Consider the following 6,000-nt stretch of genomic DNA (forward strand, 5'->3'; position numbering starts at 1 on the left):
ACTACAAGGAGCATACAAGCCAGAAGCTATATGGATGACTGACCATATGGAACGAGCCAATTTGCATTCAAAGAACAAATGTTTTATTGTCTCGTCATGGTGACAACAGACACATTGCGGACTTCCATGCCAATTTCTCTTAATAAGGTTATCTTTAGTAAGAATGACTCCACAACGAAGATACCATGCAAATATTTTATTCTTAAGAGTATCTTCATCTTCCAGATCTTCTTGTTATTATCAACTGGCACATCAGACTGGATTAACGCTCTATACATAGACTCCACTGAGAATTGTCCATTCCCATGTAGGTTCCATCGAAATATATCAGACCCATGTGACAATTGCACAGTGGACAACCGCTGGAGCAGGATGTACCACGATTGGAATCTGGGTCCAATTAAGTCTCTTCTGAACATCACATTTGGCGGCAATGATTGCATTACCATGGCGATAGTGTCATCCTTGTGATGCACAATGTTGTATAGAGCTGGATATTGTTCCCGGTGTTGGGGAATGTAGCATGCAATTTAAAAAAAAATCCTACGATCATGCAAGATCTATCTAGGAGATGCATAGTAACGAGAGGGGGAGAGTGTGTCCACGTACTAATAGAGGCAAAGGTGTCCCGTCTTTCGATGAGAAGGTGATTATCGTTTCGGTGGAGTAGACTTTGACGACCCGACTATGAACGTGCGAGGACGTCGCGCCTTAGCAATCGCTAAACCAACTCTGAGAGGTTATTGACCACGCCGGAGCACGATCAACCTGACCACGAGGGTCTATTTCTTGCAAGAAAACGAAGAACAAGCAAGAAACTAAGATTGCAATCTGGATGTTGCGAATATAAGATGAAAGCTTTATTGATCAAGGTGGGGTTCTGTGACGTCTTGGTCTGGTCGTTGAACACAAACGAAGTACGCGAAGTTGCAGCTATGGCGAACTTTTAATCTAAACAAAACCCAAAGTCTAAACAGTGCCCTAAAGGCTGTATATATGGAGGAAGAGGGGGGAATTTCGTGGCCCTTGGAGGAGGGGTCCAAAACCAACCCTAACTCTTTTTCCCCCACATATACAAACTCTAAAAACAGCCTATAATCAAATATTTCGAAATTACATGGGCCTGGCCCAATAATAAGGTGACGCAACACCTAGAATAGCCTCTGGACGAAATTTATGACGTGGCATCTTGTATATTTCGTCCAAGGCTTCATGCACTCATTATGGTGGCTTCAAAGTCCTGGAATCGTCACTTGTAACTCTGTACTTGTTCCCCTTGCGCATGCCATCATCTTCATGCTTGAACTTGCTCCAAGGTTCATCTTTCTTGTCCAAGCTAGGCCCTTCATTTGTCAGCAAAATAAATCTATCCAATTTAGGCAGTATCATATTTTCATGAACATTAGAATCGTTACTAAGAAACGAAAGTACCTGGTAATTCAATTGGCGTGCGCGAGCTCTAGTAATTGGTCCAGTGTGTATAGCAGCAGGGATTGTGGGTGTAACAATGGTATTGATGTCCTCATCGGCCTCCCCTTCTTAAAATGAAGTCGTCCTCAACGGAAGCTCATCTTCCTCACCCAAATAAGGCTTCAAATCTGTAATGTTAAAAGTGGGACTAACCCCAAAATCTGCAGGCAGCTCAAGTTTATATGCATTATCATTTATTTTCTGTAACACCTTAAAAGGACCATCAGCACGTGGCATTAGCTTTGATTTGTGCAAATTAGGAAAGCTATCCTTACGCAAATGTAACCAAACAAGATCGCCAGGTGCAAACACAACATGTTTTCTACCTTTATCTCCAGCAAGTTTATATTTAGCATTCATACGCTCAATGTTTTCCTTAGTTAACTCATGCATTGTTAAAATCAATTCAGCACGTTGTTTAGCATCAAAATTAACCTTCTCCGAAGATGGAAGAGGCAATAAATCAATAGGTGCACGAGGTAGGAAACCATACACAATTTTAAAAGGGCACATCTTAGTAGTACAATGCAGCGAATGATTATAAGCAAATTCAATATGAGGCAAGAATTCTTCCCACATTTTCTTGTTATTCTTCAAAACAGCCCTAAGCATAGTAGACAATGTTCTATTTACTACTTCAGTTTGTCCATCAGTTTGGGGGTGACATGTAGTACTAAAAAGCAGTTTAGTCCCCAACTTAGCCCATAAACATCTCCAAAAGTGGCTAAGAAATTTAGTATCACGATCTAAAATAATAGTATTTGGCACACCATGCAAGCGAATAATTTCACGAAAGAACAAATCAGCAACATTAGCAGCAGCATCGCTTTTATGACATGGTATAAAGTGTGCCATTTTCGAGAATCTATCCACGACAACAAATATGCTATCCCTCCCCTTCTTTGTTCGAGGTAAACCCAAAACAAAGTCCATAGATATATCCTCCCATGGAACACTAGGTACAGGCAAAGGCATATATAAACCATGAGGATTGAGTCGTGACTTAGCTTTTTGACATTTAGTGCAGCGAGCAACAAAGCGCTCAACATCCCGTCTCATCTTTGGCCAAAAGAAATGTGTAGCAAGTACATCCCCCATCTTCTTCACGCCAAAATGTCCCATTAATACTCCTCCATGCGCCTCCTGCAACAATAAAAGACGAACGAAGCTAGCTGGAATGCATAGCTTGTTAGCACGAAACACAAATCCATCGTTAATGACGAACTTGTTCCATGTTCCCCCTTCTTTACAATTCAGCAATACATCTTTAAATTCAGCATCATGCACATATTGATCTTTGATGGTCTCCAAACCAAATATTTTAAAGTCAAGTTGTGAAAGCATAGTATAACGACGAGACAATGCATCAGCAACAACATTTGCTTTACCCTTTTTGTGTTTAATGACATAAGGGAAAGTCTCAATGAATTCAACCCATTTAGCATGTCTAGGGTTCAGTTTTGCTTGACTTCTAATATGTTTCAAAGATTCATGATCAGAATGTATAACAAATTCTTTGGGCCATAAATAATGTTGCCATGTTTCTAATGTCCGAACAAGAGCATATAATTCTTTATCATAAGTAGAATAGTTCAGACTAGGCCCAATTAATTTTTCAAAAAGGTATGCAACAGGTTTGCCATCTTGTAATAACACACCTCCTAATCCAATTCCACTAGCATCACATTCAAGCTCAAAAGTCTTATTAAAATTAGGAAGTTGGAGTAAAGGAGCATGTGTCAACTTATCTTTCAATACCGTGAAGGCTTCTTCCTGTGCAGTACCCCAAACAAAAGGCACATCCTTCTTTGTGAGCTCATTGAGAGGTGCAGCAATGGTCCTGAAATCTCTCACAAAACGCCTATAGAAACCAGCGAGGCCAAGAAAACTCCTCACTTGTGTGACCGTTTTGGGCTACAGCCAACTCTCAATAGCTTCAATCTTGGCTTTATCAACTTCGATTCCCTGCGGAGTAACAACATAGCCAAGAAAAGATACTCGGTCGGTGCAAAAGGTGCACTTCCCAAGGTTACCAAACAAACATGCATCACGTAGAGCAATAAAAACAACACGTAAATGTTCCAAATGTTCCTCCAAAGATCTGCTATAAATCAGTATATCATCAAAATAGACTACCACAAATTGTCCAATGAAAGTACTAGGTGCATTAGTTAACCCAAAAGGCATGACTAACCACTCATATAATCCAAACTTAGTTTTAAATGTTGTTTTCCATTCATCTCCCAATTTCATAAGATGATGGTATCCACTACGCAAATCAACTTTGGAGAATATTGTAGAGCCACTCAATTCATCAAGCATATCATCTAGCCTAGGAATAGGATGACGATAACGAATAGTAATATTATTAATGCCTCTACAATCAACACACATACACGATGTACCATCCTTTTTTGGCACTAGAATAATAGGAACAACACAAGGACTAAGGGATTCACGTATATAACCTTTGTCAAGCAGCTCCTGTACTTGACGCATAATCTCCTTCGTCTCCTCTGGATTGGTACAGTATGGTGCACGGTTAGGTAGCGATGCACCAGGAATTAAGCCAATCTGATGCTCAATCCCTCGAATAGGTGGTAATCCCGGTGGCACGTCTTGTGGAAAGACATCAGCAAACTCCTGCAAAATGTTAGTGACAGCAGGAGGCAAAGAGGAAGGCACGTCCTCAAATGAAAATAATGCCTCTTTGCACACAAAAGCATAGCAAACAGATTTGCTGAAATCTAGATCATCAATATCAGATTTGGTGGCAAGTAAACATCCACTTTTCAATTTAATTTCAGAAGCAACATGAGATGATGGTTTGTTATTAGGCTTCATTTGTTTCTCAAATTCTTTTGCCACAATCTGATTTCACTCTTATTTTGCTCATGTTTTGCTTTACTAGCTCGATTAATATCATCTTTCAAAATAGAATCAGGAGTCATAGGAAGCAAAGTAATATGTTTATCCTTATGAACAAGAGTATACTGATTGTTTCTACCATGGTGTACAGATTTTTTATCAAATTGCCATGGTCTACCAAGTAATAAGGAACATGCTTGCATGGGTACCACATCACAATCAACATAATCAGCATATGTAGAAATACTAAAATGCACACGAACAGTACGTATTACCTTAACCTTGTCGCTGTTGTTGAACCATTGGATATAGTAAGGATGTGGATGTGGTGAGAGATAGTTTCTCCACCCTCTCCATGCTAGCCAAGTTGTTGCAGCTCCCTGCATCTATGATGACGCGAACAGAACGTTCCTTCACAACTCCCTTTGTATGGAACAAATTATGCCTCTGATTTTGCTCAGCTTGTGTAACCTGTATAAGGATGGCAATGGGTAGGGTATGGGGCGGGTAGAGCAATACCATACCCATACCCGTGTAATCAATGGGTACAAAATTTTACCCATACCCGTACCCATGGGTATGAACCTTTACCCGTACCCATACCCGATGGGTAGCCATACCCATTGGGTACCCAACGGGTAGATCAAATAATACACAAGTTATTCGCAATTTTACATTCATCGATAACACATTTGACAAAAAAATATTGATCTCAACTCAATAACTGTTAGATGAGTACATGATAATTATCTCAATTCAAATTGACAATTGGTGACAACTTTAACATAGATTCATAAGCTCACGACACAATTTTAACATAGGTACACTTGTGAATCACGGGTAAAACTCACCTGTTAGTATAAATGGGTAGGGTATGGGTATATCCATGGGTAAAAGGCTATACCCATACCCTACCCATGACTTAACGGGTAGGGTATGGGTACTACCCATGGGTATAAAATTGTGCCCATACCCTACCCATGCGGGTACGGTATCCGCGGGTACCCATACCCATAGGTAAAATTGCCATCCTTAAACCTGTACACTCAAAACACGTTGAGCAACTAAGCATTCATACATGTCAGCATCTTCAGCAGCCATGTATTGCGTCTCATGATCAGAATCATCTCCACCATGTTCTTCACTTGTAATAAGAGCCAAAGTCTCCTCATCATAGTCACTAGCGGACTCATACCCACCATCCTCAGTAACAATCATCACACGCTTAGCTGGGCATTCTCTCGCATAATGACCTCCACCCTTGCATCGACGACAAATAATATCATGTGTTTGCCCTGTCGATGCCATGGATAAAGAAGAGCTCTGTGCGGAATCGGAAGGTGTATTCCTAGCAGATGGTGGCGGTGGTGCCTGTTTTCTTGTATCTCGGTTGGAATTGGCGGCCGAAGTCAGTGGTGCTACAGTAGGATGTGTGGGAGTAGAGGATGCACGCGGTGTCCATGATGAAGATTGACCTGCAGAAAAGTTAGTTCGCGCCAATGCCTGTCGATCCTGCACTTCACGTTCAGCTTTGCAAGCATGATGGAATAAACGAGTGATATTATTATACTCCTTATATTCTAGAATGGTCTGAATCTCTTTATTTAATCCACCCATAAAACATGCAAGCATAGCTTCACTATCCTCAACAATACCACATCT

Source organism: Triticum aestivum, chromosome 3D (genome assembly GCF_018294505.1).
Source record: "Triticum aestivum cultivar Chinese Spring chromosome 3D, IWGSC CS RefSeq v2.1, whole genome shotgun sequence".
Taxonomy (NCBI): domain Eukaryota; kingdom Viridiplantae; phylum Streptophyta; class Magnoliopsida; order Poales; family Poaceae; genus Triticum; species Triticum aestivum.